Source organism: Rissa tridactyla, chromosome 14 (genome assembly GCF_028500815.1).
Source record: "Rissa tridactyla isolate bRisTri1 chromosome 14, bRisTri1.patW.cur.20221130, whole genome shotgun sequence".
Lineage (NCBI taxonomy): Eukaryota > Metazoa > Chordata > Aves > Charadriiformes > Laridae > Rissa > Rissa tridactyla.
The window spans coordinates 2,523,986-2,538,131 of NC_071479.1; the positions used below are offsets into that span (position 1 = coordinate 2,523,986).

At 49.2% G+C, this 14,146-nt stretch overlaps 1 protein-coding gene across 2 annotated transcripts in view; it reads left to right on the top strand.

Annotated features, from left to right (window-relative positions):
* Positions 1 to 14,146, top strand: part of COL5A1 (collagen type V alpha 1 chain) — a 160,318-nt gene that overhangs the window by 23,173 nt on the left and 122,999 nt on the right. The window lies entirely within an intron of this gene.

Here is a 14,146-nt window from a genome sequence, read left to right on the forward strand (position 1 = left end):
AAACCCCCTCCCACCATTTGGTGCTGCCTGGACCAGGGGCCTGGGGTTTTAATGCAAAAATCCTGTGCTTTTAATGCAAAACCTCACCATGTGCCATTTCTGAATTTGGGCAGTATGGAAATACACCGTGTACTCGGGTTTTATTTATAATGGGACTGGGAAGCAGAAAGGAATGGGAGCTGGAGTGTTGTATTTGGATGAGCCGCCTCTTCTGCATGTTTGGACATCAGCAGATTATATATTATTCTAGCTGGTCCATGAAAAAACCTCGGTTGGCCTAAAGTAAAATAATGTTCATTCCCTAGTGATGTTAACAAAGAAATCTGTTTAAACCCCTAATTGGGAATAAGATCTGCTGAATAAATATGGCTTAGAACTGAGAAAATCACTAGGAACTAGTAGCTGAAGTGGTGAATTTCTCTCTCCCTGCTCGCAGACTTCCCTTGAGGGCACCTCAGCTCTTGGGTCGGTTTGTGGTGTCTGAGAACTGATGAAACTCATGGCTGTGGGTGGTTAATTCAGAGCTGTGTCTTCCTCCTGCCGTCCCTGCCTTGAAAGCAGCACCTGTGCTGTGCAGACGGGGGCTATATAAACTCACAAAGGAACTAATGCTCCTGAGAAAATTTTGGAAAACAAGCCTGGGGAACACTTTTCACGAAGCCAAGCAGATACTAATTTGAAATTTGCCTTCTGGCTACTTTTTTTTTTTTTCTGAGGAAAATCAGATACGGATATAAAGTAAATGCTAAGAGTTCATAGATTTAAACGTCTGAGAAGAAAGAATTGGTTTTACGTTTCTCGTTCCCCGGGTCAAAATGTTCAAGCGTACAGTAGCGCTGGAAATAATTCAGCGTTGGGCTTTTTAAACATCATCCAATGAAATATTTAAAAATAAAAATTACTTATGCTCGGTCCCATTAAGTTTATGGACAACTAAAAACCCCGCAGTGCATGAAAATGAGCGTTTTAGCTCCTAAACGACTGCATCCTGGAAGCCTCCCAGCTGGGCTACCAGTGCGGCTGTGGGGTTGTGCCCCGCAGTAAACTCCGCCGGGGTTTTGTTCCCTTTTAAGTGGCTGATGTGATGCGCCAACCATGCGATGCTGATTGCCAGCCTGGCTGGAGCTGCGATGTTTACCATGGTGGAAATGATTGTAATTATGCAGGTGCTTGTGTTAATGTGTTTAATTAAGCTTATGGTTGGGCAATCCACTTGCAGCACCACAACAGAAATTAAAGGGCTGGGCACGGCTATAGGAAGGCTGCAGAGAGGGTATTATTCCGGAATGGCTGATGCTCCCCCAAAGCTTGCCCGTTTTGCCTGCTCTTTCCAGACTGTATTGGTCTAGCTGACAGAAGATGCTCCCTGTGCCTCTTGTCCCTTGTGTCCTTGCACCACAGGAGCTCCAGCCGTGGTTGCTGGACAGCCTGTTCTAATGATGGTACTTCATCATCTCCTGTTTTCCCTGAGTGCTGCTGGAAGATGCTGAGGGGGAACGTAATCCTTCGCAGTGCACTTGTGAGGGTGGTCCCATTTCCCTTGGCACGGATTTCCTTGTAGAAAGTGGCCCAGTGGGCTTCTTTTTTTCTCCTAGCCCCGAAGCATCAAGAAGTGACGTGGCATTGGGCATCCTGTTCGGATGCAGGCTGCTCATATGTGTCCTGCTGCGTTCGGCTGGGCTTCCAGCCACTAGCGCGGGAGGAAGAGGAGGGGGAAAAAGCCTTGACCATGGCTCCTGCTCCCAAACTGCCCTGACACGCGTGTGGGCTGCTGGGTGCTTGTAAGCATCCAGTATACATGGGCTTGGGGCTTCCTGGGTGTAGGGCACGGCTGTGTGTCCGTCTGCATACGATGGCTGCAGCCAGCCTGATGCTGTTCTTGTCCCACGTCTGGGAGTGCTCAGTGACATCCTCGGGATGCAACGAGATGGTCACCCACATAAAATGACCCAGAGGGTTGCGAAGTATTGCTTTTGCGGGAAAACCACAGTTCAGCAGTTTGAATTTGGTTTCTTTTTCTGGAAGGTTTTTGTTCGGGAGGTTTTGAGAGAGATGTCACGCGGAGGAGGCCACTGCCTTGATCCGTGTCTCCCTGGTTTCATCCAAGGGTGATGCCCTTCTTGTTCTTGATTCGGTGCCAAGTAGCTTTGGATGCCGAGAGGAGGAAGGAAGGTGCCCTCCGTGCTGCGGTGCGGCGTCTCGGAGCAGCAGGCTGGAGCAGATGGTGGCCCTGGCAGCGCGCTGCGGCGGCAGAGGGAGGATGCTCACACTTGCTCTGACAAAGAGCCTGTTATGTCAGGTCTTCATGGATTATTTCCCTCTGTCTGGGTAATGAGCATGCCAGCGTCTTTCTTCCTTGCCGGAGTAACTATTCTGCACCCCATTAAAACTGGTTGCTAAACTTCCGTTGACTTTAATGTGCTGCGAGATCAGGCCCTAATTAAATCTTGCAAAGAGCATTAAGTGGTTGATCATTACAAAGTACTTTGAAATTGCAAATGCTGTCCAAGTGCCAAATTGTCTGGAAACACATGGCAGTCCTTACAGCAAAGACAAAAGGTCGAACTTCCCTTTTCCCCCTTCAAATGCACTCGCTTGTGAGCTGCGAGGAGCCGCCGCGGGGGCTGCAGCTGGCTTGGGGGTGTCCCCTGGCAGCACGGTGACACGGGGAAGGGCAATGCATGTCCTGTAAGCCTCAGCCAGAAAATAATGATTGCTTATAGAAGAGTAAATAAAGTTTTGCTTGAACTGTCATTAGCTTGAGCAAAACATGTCATTTGGTTGGGTTGCCTTGACTGTGTGACATGGTCAGTGTGGAGTGTGGCTTGGAGGTGCCCGAGTGATGCTGATGTGTCCACAGTCCCTGAAGCACTCTGTGCACACGTGGTCCTGGGCTCCAGCTGTGTCCCTGCCTTGTGTTGTGACAGCTCGGTGCAAAAGAGATGTTCCCTGGGACCTCAGGACCTCCCTGTCACCAAGCTGGGCCATGCGGTCAGATGTCTGTGGAGATACTAGCTGGTTCCTCATCACCTCCTGCAGAAAAGTTTGAGGTCCACAGGCAGAGAGGGGACAATTCTTACATTTTTGGTGTGGTTTTCACCCCACCTCAATGCTAAAGCTGCAGAGCTGCTTTCCAAAAGGCTGTGGTGAGGATTTCTTGGCAAGAATGGCAGATCCCTTGGATGTGATTTCCACCTCTTGCTCGTACATCTCCGTGTGCTCCCTCGGGCCTGAGACAATCCAAGGGCCTTGCGAGGATTTGACAGTGGGGTTTTTGAGTAATGGAACTGGAGAGTTGAGGCGGGGGGAAGGAGAGGAGAGCGCCTGTTCCTTTGCACATAACTTGCATCCCTTTATGGCTGACTTTCAGAAACTGGTCCTAAAACCGAGCTCTCTTTAAGACCTCTCAGTTAATCATTCAGAAGACGGAGTCGTGCTCCGTCACCGCTTCCTTTTGCAGATCTGCTGAGTGTGTGAGTTTGCACTTTTAATAACTCTAAAACTTCTAGACTCCGTTCACCCTTAGTTTTTCTTTAAAGGGCAAGACTCCGGCTAGTAATCAAACTGCTGCTGGAAAACTTCCCAAAATGTCACAGTGACCCAGAAATACTTCATCCCAACTGGTGGGGGATTGGAAAAGCTCCTCCTGGGTCCCGACTGGCCGGGCTGAGAGCAGCGCGGGGCCGTGGGCAGGGTGGTATGTGCGGCATCTCCGTCGCAGCCCGGGTGCGCGAGCAGAGGCAACGAGGGCGACTGCGAAGAGGGTGATTCACCTAATTCTTTCGACCCCGCTGTCAGGACGGGCGCGTAAAAACTCCTCGGACGCTGAACAGTCGCGCTGGCGTGGGCTGGGGGTTCGGCAGGGCTTGGCTTGGGCTCTGCCCTAAAAGGCTTCGTGCTTTTCTCGTGAGCCGACGCGACGGGTTGCGTCAGTGGAGAGGGGGGAGAAGAAGTCGTCGTGCTCTGGACCACCTTCTTGGGAATGACGGGCGAAACCCACTGCACGTCCCACTGGTTCCTGCAGGGATGGGGCGGCTGCCTGTGGGCAGAGAAAGGAAGGGGACACTGTGTGGTGGCTTTGCACCCTCAGACCTGCCCTTGCCCTGTGCTCTGGACTTTGTTCGGTACTTCGCCCCCAGGATTTGTGGGAACAGGAGTCATCAGCTCCTCAAAAGGGGCAGAAGCCCCTCTTCTGGGCGCTCCTCCTCCATGTGCTCTTGGCACACAGCTTCCCGGTGAGGGTTGTGTCACTTGGCCGCTCTCTGGGCTGCAGACAGATGTGCCCTGGCTCCCACGCTGGTGCGGGGCAGGAATCGCCCCGGACGGAGCTGCTCCCATGCCAGAAGAAAATCCCTGTCCTCCTCCCGGACCTTTAGCACCCTTTGTTCTCCACCGAGCGGTCCCTGTGCTCGTGGAGCTGGCCCTACACTGCTGGGTTTTTCCTTTCCCCTGCCCAGGGGAGAATCCCAAATCCTTAATTCTTCAAAATGAATAGGATACTTGCTGCTCTTGAATGGGGATTTCCCCCAAGGCCCTCGACATTTGCCTGTTTTCTCTGCGTTGTGTCTTTAAGTTTTACATGGCATTTGCGGCAGGGATTTTTTTTGCGTGGTTTAATTATATTCTGTGGAGGAAAGGCCTGCTCTTTGCTTGCTGTTAGCTGCTAACACCACTGCTTTGTTAGAAACCCAAATGATTGATTATTTTTTAAAAAAAAAAGATTTACGCTCAAAGGAACAAAGATTATTTGATTCTTTGAATTTAATGTGGTCTTGCAGAGCTGCTCCAGTATCAGCTCTGGGTTTCTTTCTTTCCCTTTTGGGATTGTGCATACGATCTTTCGAATCTGACTCTGCATAATGGTTTCCTTTGTTCACAGTTGGGACTATTTGGGCCTTTAAAAAACTCGTAAGGGGATGACATGAGTCACTGGTGAAATATTCGGCTATGCAGAGCAATGTGAAGTGACACAGCTCTGTTGCAGCTATTCGAACGAAGCTGATCTGCGCCAGATGAGTGTCTGACCCCTTTTACAGCTGGCAGTTTTTTGCTGTATTATGCCCCTTCCTAGGGAACAAACTTTTATATCTTCAGTCCTGCAGTTCAGATTCCTCGATTATCCTCCTTAAAATGCCTCTTTCCTCTTTGTCCAAATACATCATTTTGTTTCATTGGGCTGCTGGGATGCTGAAGAATTCAAGGGGCTGTTTTAAGTCCATCCAAAGGATGCTTGAGCAATGGCAACTGGAGCTTTATATTCTTATTTTTTTGTCTATATTTTGCCTTAACCTCTGCCGTCTTGTTTTAGTCAGTTATCCAAGGGCTGCTGCTGGAGGCCAACAGTGGTGAAAAGTGTTTAGATAAGGAGAAGAAATTGTTGAAATCCCATGGGTATGACTGGAGCCTCCAGGCTCTGTAGAAATACATCACTAAGTGAAACAGCTTCCAGTTCTCATCTGCGTTTGGCTGTCTCTTGTGGATCTCAGCACAGGAGAATTCGCCCCTCGGTGTTTAATTCCCAGTATAATCCAAGACATCCGTGTTGTCACCCTCTGGGGAGTGAGAAACCCCAAGCCCAGTGAACGAGCATCCTTCCCCCTTGCTGCTGGTCGGAGTTTGGTCCTTGGTGTTTAGCGCTAAAAAAAAACTATACTGGAAAAGTATTTAAGGAAGTAAAAGCTGGTGAAGGTGGAAGGGAGAAGGGTCTGTGCGTTTGATGTGGTTTTCCCTTGCTGGTTTTCACGCCGGGCAGTAAAGCAGCCAGACATTGCCTGGTTTCCGCGGCTCGGGTGCTGCTGCTGGGTCACTGCGGGAGTGCTCCGAGGTCTGAGCCCTCACAGCCCGGAGGCTTTTGGGGCTTCTGTTGGAAATCATCCGTTCCATTAAAAATAGGCAATAGCCTCTCCTCCGTCTCTTCCTGGGAATGGGTTTTGGCGTGCATTCGGGCAGCTCCGCAGGATCCTCCTTTACCGTTTGAGAAGGCATTGAGACAGAGTGGTGCTCTGCTTAATGTTGTTTGTGCAGGATACATCGATGTTATTAATTGGGGAAAACACGGTAATAACTTCATGTTTGTTAGCTGAGTACCTGAAAGTGCCTCACAAAATTGCATGTCTTGTAACCTCCTCGCAACACAGACACTGGTGGTTGTCTGGCTTGAAGATGACAAAGATGAGAGATGGGGGTGTGAAGGAGTGGGTTCTCTGGTGGCACAAGTGGACCTTGTTTTGTGAAAGCCAGGAGGTTTAGATCCGTCTTATATCCGCCGAGTTCCCCGGCACTGCCTGCCTCGGCCGGGGCCGTGCGAGAGAAACGGGGCAATTTAAGCCCATTAATTAGTTGCGGGCAGGTTAATTGCAGTGTATCGCTTTGCTTTTTCTGTTAAAACTGTTCTTTCCACCTTTCTGCGGGACTCGAGAAGGAGACTGTGGGACTTCCAAGGAGTTGCTACTCTTGAAATAATCCTCATTCACCTCATTTGCTGTCATTACTTGCTGTGGGATAAGATGGCGAGTTTGTTTTATGTGGTTTATTCATATAAAGAGGCTTTACTTCCCAGTAAACCTGTTTCACTGGGGATGTGACGCTTGGCTACAAATACCCAGACTGGTGGGTTATGTATTAAATGATGACAAAGCTGCAGAGGGCACCTGGAATGAGCTGGGAACAGAAATGCTTATTCATTCTTCACCTTATGACCTCGAATCTTTGGCAATAATTGCACATAAACTCCAGTATGACTAAGTGCTGTGTCATGAAGTCCTGAAGGTCTTTGGATGCCCTTTAGCTGTTATGAAACCGAATATAGAAGAATTGGTTCTCCACTGTTACAGGATGGTGACCCTTCTCCAGAGACCCAAATGCCTCAATTATTGCGTTAATACAGCGACAGGTCAGCTCTGCACAATAAACGCGTGTCTTGGGATGCTGATGGGGATTTTTTTTTCCACTGTGAAGGGTATTGTAAGGCAAAAAGTTGGAGAAAGGGATTTGTGTGACTCTGAATTCTAGGAACACGTTCAGTGAAGATGCTGAAGACATGCTTGATGTTGTCAGGTAACACAGAGTAAGACACAGATGTACCTTAACGACGGCAGTGGTAATTAGTGAAAGGGGAAGGCTTTGACCTTTTAAGCCCGGTGTTGGGCCCAGCTATAATACAGCTGCAGTGCGGCCGTGCAGCTGCGTTCTCGACTGGTGGGCAGCACGTTGCCCTGGGCAGTGCTAGTGGGGGGGTGTGATTTTGGTTGATTAAACTGCTCTGCTGAAACCTTTTCAGCTTCTGGTCCATTGAGATCTTCGGGGTCCTCCTGACCATTTCAGTAAGAGGAGCGAAAGGTAATTGGGAACGCAAATCTGTTTTCAGCAATACAGCAAATACACAGCATCTTCTGCAGCTCCACTGGAAGATGCCTAGAGGGCTGAAGAGGAAGAGGTGGATCTAGGTGCTAACTCTCTTGGAGTACACGGCAGGTCCAGCTCTCATCATGAAGACATTGCTCTGGTTGGGGAAGTAGTTTTCTTGTGGACCTGGTGGATACGTGGTCTTTCCAGAGCATCAAAGGAAGGACCAGGCTGACCGTAGCGTGGGAGCTCGTCTGCTGCTCTCATTACTGCGGATGTTCTCCAAGGGTTGGCTTTGATCTCGGAGGGTGTCAAACCAGAGCCTCTCGCTAGCAACCAGGTGAATGCAACAGAACCATTAAGAATTGGGGTAGGTTTTCCAGATGTGCTTTCCCTACTATAAAAAATAGTAATTCTGCTCCTTCCAGTCCCATGCCACGTACCCAGCTCTGGGACACCTGACACCATGGGCTGGTGGGTGGCTTGGAGAGTCTGGATTGACTCCGAGTCCTCCTTATCCTGGTGCTAAACGTTGCACTAAGTTTGCAGTCGAGATAAAGCAGCGTTGTGGGGATGCGTATGAAGAGTCTCGTGATAGCTAGTGGGCTTTTCTTTTTGTGGAAGCCTCTGCTCCTGGAGTCAGGCAATTCCTTCACTTAAAAAAAACCCCAAAAAATGAACCAACCAAACGAAAAAAAACCCCACCGATCTTCCCAAATGACAGCTGGAAAAGCTTGAAGATCGCACTGAAAAACTGGGAGGCAAGAGATTTATAAAATTTCAGCAGAGATTTATTAATTTTTTTTGTGCATAATTGGACTTTAGTAACAGATTTATAAAACCATCTGTCTATAGTTGGGAAAATAAATATATTTAAACTGGATAACTTACTGGAATCCAGACTGTACTCTTCTTGAATGCCTGGCTCTGCCTTTGGACCAGTGGGTGTTGGCGCTGCCCAGTTCACCCTGCTGGGCTGTGCGGGGCGGCCGGGGGGAGCAGCCACCCCCGAATGCCACCGCGTGAAGCAGGGAGGCCACGGAGGACGTCTGTCACCAGCACTGCGAGGCTACAGTACCTACAGCCTTCAACCCGGTGACAAGTTTAAATATTGCGGATTTCCTTGGGGATAAGGATTTAATTAAAGGCCTTGAAAAGTGACGGGGGAGAGAATTGTTTCAAGGTTTGTTATTTGTAATTTGGTAATTTTTCAGACACTGGAAACACGGATACCCACAAGTAACATATAAGTGACTTATGTATTTTGACGCTCGCTAAAGTGCTTTGGGGCTCGTTCGGGAGCTTTGCTTCAGGTGTTAAAAATGATTATTGCAGGCATAAATATGGCTTAGATTAACGACTGCTGCCTAATGCTGCATATGGTGGGATTTTCAGCATGGTCTGCAGAAGCTGCAGGTCCATCTTGCACTGAATTTCAATAGCACCATTTCCATTAGGTTCTTCGATTGTGTCGGTCGGTTGGTTGGTTTGTTTGTTTTTTGAGGGGGAAATAATGTCTTATTTTCCTGCTGATCTTTCCTGTTTTTAAGAACATAAAGCTGGGGAACAGCTGGGGACACCCGTTAGCCCTCGCAGGGGCGAAGCGAGGGCAGAAATGTTGAGGACAGCGTTACCTTCCCCTGGCGAAAACATAACCAAATGCTATGGGCAGGGAAGGTAAAGTTAGGAGGGTCTGGGCTTGATATCAAGCTTGGAGAAACCAAACTGTTTCACCTATGGCTGGTAGGTAGTTGGTGCGTGGCAAGGTCTTTAACTGACCTTCGCTGCAGTCGCTAAGTAAGGGCTGGTTGTCCCCATTGTCACTGTGTGACTAGCAAGTGGAACGGTATTTAAAAAAACATCCTTGTTTATTATTGCACATGTCCTGAAGGATCAGCAGGGCTTAAGACTTCTTTCCCTCTTAAAATTTAATTTAAAGAAGAGTGAGGGAAAGGAAAGGTGAGGATGAACAACCCGGTCGTGTTGGGGATGGGGTTTGCCTGCGGTCAGGGGTGTTCAGCAGGTTCTAATATTCACCTTTTGGATGTTAACGATGCTCTGGTTTCCTTTTGAGTTCCTCGGGGCTTTTTCTGCTCCCGTATCCCAGAGCGGAGCCCGAGCAGGCGGTCTGGCAGGTGGCAGGGCATGGCCACGCTGGCCCTGGTTTGGCCGCAGCCTGTCCCCAGCCCAAAGCCAGGGAGCTTGTTCCAGTGATGCCGCCTGGTCTGCTTTGATAGCCATGGCTAAGGAAGAAAACGTGGCTCTTGGCCGCTGCCGAGTGGGGGGTAGAGTTATAAAACTTAATACTAACTGCCTCTAACCCAGGTTTTAACAGGTAATTAAATCATTAGGAAGCAGATTAACACAAAGGATTGGTCTTGTAGTTAAAGCCTTGGTCAGACACGGAGGAATTAGGGATTTAATTCCTCCTTTTGCCACTTGGTTTATCAGGGAGTCATTCATCTCCGCTCTGTTAAAATGGGCGAGTAATGCTCCTTTTTGGTCTTGTTCAAGGGCTTTAGGTGCTGCTGGGTGGAGGCTTTGGGGGCACCCTCTGGTCTGATTTTGGTCTAATTTGGGCTGTTTGGGGGTTGCCTCTTTGTGTACCGGGTATGCTGCCACCCTCCTCCAGCAGGGACCGGGCTGCCAGTCTCTTTGGGGAGCCCTGTGCATCTCAAGCGAAAGAATGATCCTGTGTGTAATGCTGCATAGTAATGTTATTCATAAAATAGCAAGTTTAAAAAAAAAAAAAAAAAAGCTTTCATAAAGCAACAGCTAATTCAGTTCTCGGATGAAGGCCAAGCCCAGTGCAAGCTTGTAAGAAATACCCTGTAGAGCCTGGTTTTGGTCAGTCCAGTCTCTGTCCTCCTGTGCACGATGCTGTCATAGCTCCTAACAGGAGATTTTGGGGTTTAGATTTGGCTGGAAAATCAAAGGGAAATAAATAAACCGATTAGCCAAGCAGGAATAAGAGCTGCTCCTGTGCGAAGCTCATCTTTCTGGGAAGAGCTGGAGAGTTTCATGCTGCTTAAGTCCTACTCAACCCCATGCTCTCAGTGGTGAAGTGCAGCGTGAGTGGTCTGGAGGGCTTCAGCTGGCTCCTCCGCTCCCTTTTGATTTCCAGGAGCAAGCAGAGGCGAGACCCTCCTGCACATCTGGGAACGGAGGGTATTTCCTCTCCTGCCGGTTACCTGCGTGGTTTGCGGTTTGCTTGTGCAACCCCCAGAGTGTTATTCGACTTTTAATATCTTGTTTTGACCTAATCCATCACAGTTACGGGGGTATAGAGGATCTTCCTTCCTAATGAAGATGAACGGCCCGTTGTGTTTGGAGGCTCACAGCAGCGTGGGGAGGCAGGCGGATGCTTGAATCATCCTTTTCAAATGAGAAGTCACAGAATCGTAGAATGTGTTGGGTTGGAAGGGACCTCTAAAGGCCACCTAGTCCAACCCCCTGCAGTCAGCAGGGACATCTGTAACTAGATCAGGTTGCTCAGAGCCTCATCCAGCCTGGCCTTGAATGTCCCCAGGGATGGGGCCTCCACCCCCTCTCTGGGCAACCTGGGCCAGTGTCTCACCACCCTCAGTGTACAGAACTTCTTCCTAATGTCCGATCTAAACTTGCCCTGCTCTAGTTTAAACCATCGCCCCTCATCCTGTTGCCACATGCCCTTGCAAACAGCCCCTCCCCAGCTTTCCTGGAGCCCCTTCAGGGACTGGAAGGCCCCGATAAGGTCTATAAGTGTTGCACAGGGCTCTGATGATGGGGGGTGTTGCTCGGAGGGCTTCTAGCAGGGTTCGGAGTGCCGAGTCTGGTACCTGCTCGTGGCCGGCTGCTCCTGGAGCAGGTCCAGCTCCGTCGAACGCCCATCGCCTTGCTGTAACCGCTGCAGGAGCTTTTGGCAAGCAGTTGCCCTATGGCTTGCAAGTGGCGTCATTCTGTTAATGCATAGAGCTGGCAAATTCGTCTGTTTTCATGTCACACTTCCTTCCTCTCAATATGCTGCACAATTTTAGCTGTAAGATCATGACAACGAGCAGCATGTAACCTGTCCGGTACCGTGCACTTCTTTCCTACGAGGTGACCATGACTGGCTCTAGGCTGTGCTGGGGCTCCCTTGCCGTAGGAGACGATGTCCACACAGTGGTTTTTTGTCATGACAGCAGCTGGCCTTTCGGACGATAGACCCTTCTGCCCACGTTTCTGTGGCCGCTCTCGGCGGGACGGCTGATGTGCAGCGCAGTGAGTGAGGCTCAAATCCCCCCGCAGCCGGCGCTGGGGACCGAGCTGATGTCAGGAGTCTGGAATTCGCATCCCCTCCCCCTTGCTTTGCCTTTTTCCCCTCTCCTCCCTAAATAAATGTTGGAGGCAGCTTAGGAACTGGATGATTCGAATCTCTGGGAGCACAGGGGGAGGTAACTGGAAGCAGAGCCGGAGTTTTATTGTAATTTTATTTGCTTAAACACAGCTTGGGCTGTATGTGTGCAGATATTTGTGTGAAATAAAACATAGTTAAAGGCAGTGGGAAGATCCAAGCGGCAAGGACAGCTTAGACAAATGTATGTCATCCATATACTGTCTAACGAGAGTGAGAGAGATGGGGAAACATTACAGCTGTATGCAGCTTGGGCCAGGCTCTCTCAGCTGGTTTATTATCTGCAGTGCTGCTTTGGATTTGCCATATGTTTGTAATCTCTCATTGAGGGCCCAACTTGTCAGGATTGTGGAAACTTTTAAAAACTGCCTAACAATGCACATGCATTTTCCATGCAAATATTAGGCTGATCTTCTTGGTAACCAAAACGTTTTATATTGTAAAAGATCTGTTCATGCTATTTTTTTCCATTGCTGGGGTGTTTATTGTGTTCAGTGCTGACATACACGCTGCAGCCCTTCCCCAGGGATGATGCGTTGCATATAGAATGGTTTGTGTTGGAAGGGGCCTTTAAAGACCACCTAGTCCAACCCCCCTGCCATGAGCAAAACATCTTCAACTAGACCGGGTTGCTCAGAGCCCCATCCAGCCTGACCCTGAACGTTTCCATGAATGGGACATCTACCACCTCTTTGGGCAACCTGGGCCGGTGTTTCACCAGTCTTGGCATGAAAAATTTCTTCCTTATATCTAGTCTAAATCTCCCCTCTTTTAGTTTAAGGACATTGCCGCTTGTCTGTGGCTCCCCTCCCTGATCCAGAGTCCCTCCCCAGCTTTCCTGGAGCCCCTTTAGGGCCTGGAAGGGGCTGGAAGGTCTCCCCGGAGCCTTCTCTTCTCCAGGCTGACCCCCCCCAGCTCTCTCAGCCTGTCCTCACAGCAGAGGGGCTCCAGCCCTCCCAGCATCTCCGGGGCCTCCTCTGGCCCCACTCCAATATGGCACATCCCTTGCAGATCCTCTCCCTCTCTTTCCTTTCTGGTCTTTCTAGTAATACGCTTGATCCAAACGTGAGGCCAATTTTAATTTTTTTTTCCCTTGCAAGATTATTTTTCCTGTATTATTTTCCTGCCCTTTGGACCAGATCTGTCCTGGTTTTCCAGTAGCAGTGATGCCATGTACCTTCCTGAATGCAGCTGGGCTCTTTGTGGTCATTCTGGGAGCTGGTAATAAGCTTTGCACCCTTGGCCATGCAGCGTGGTGAGGTGCGCTGAGATCCTGATGGAAGCTGGGGCAGCCAGCCCAGGGGCTTGTCTTGGGTATCATTGCAAACATCAGACTATCTAATGTGTGGCTGTCCTTGAGGGTCTGAATAATATTACTCTTTGGGGAAAATAATGGATCAAGTGGCAAGAGGATACAGCTGTGATGTATTGTCCAGGCAAGGCTAAGTGAAGCTGTCGTGCAGACATTTGCTTTGGGCACTGCTAGGGGTTTGCCGAGTTGGGTGGTTCATCTTTTTGACAGCACTTTGCTCCAAGTATCAAGTCAAAATTCAAAATAATTTCTTTTAAGCGTTTAAAGTCGGATCTGGTTATTCCACTTCTGGAGACACCATCACTCCTGACGTGAGCAAGACCAGATGAGGAAGTTAATAAGATGTATCACTTGCATTACTTAATTGACGTTCTAGAGACCTGAACATCTGGAGGTGAAGCAGCCCAGACTTTGCTGGCGTGGGGAGCACTGGGTGTCAGACAAGCTCTTTTCATTAACTAGTTTAATGTCTGCAGCAGTGAGAGCCCCAGTCAGGATATGAGCTTAATGGGATGTGCTTGAGGAGGGCTCTTGAGGAAAGGAACCTTTTGCTTCATGTCATTAGTCAAAATGCCCGTGTAGATTTTTCCTCTTCTGTGAAGCATAAGTGTTTTGTTGGCTGTCCAGCTGCGTTAGTGGTATGCACTGGTGGTTGTGCAGAAACACTAGTGTGTCATGGGGGAAATACCTGGCAGAGAGGGCGAATTATTTGATGGGATTTGCCTGGGCTTGGGCTGAGTTACAGGGGGGGCACTTGGCTGCTGCCTCCCTGCCCTGTGGCCCCTGCCTTCACCCCGGGCAGGGTTAGAGGTTGTGCACAAACCCTCCCAGCAGGAGCAACTCTTGAGCACCAAAGCACCGTGCTGGGATGCTGCTCTGCCATAACTTGTCTATAGCCCAAGGCATGGCCGTGGGTTTACCTGTTATCCCAGCTCATGAGAATTTACATGTGGTTGTTTTGCATGGGGTGTGTGTGTGTAACCCTTTGGGGAGGCTTGCTCAGGTATTTGCTTCAAAACAATGTTTTGGATCAACCAATTTAAAAAAAAAAAGAATGGAAATATTTGCATCAGGGTGGTGGCAACTTCTTGATTTAAAGCCTTTCTCTCAGATCG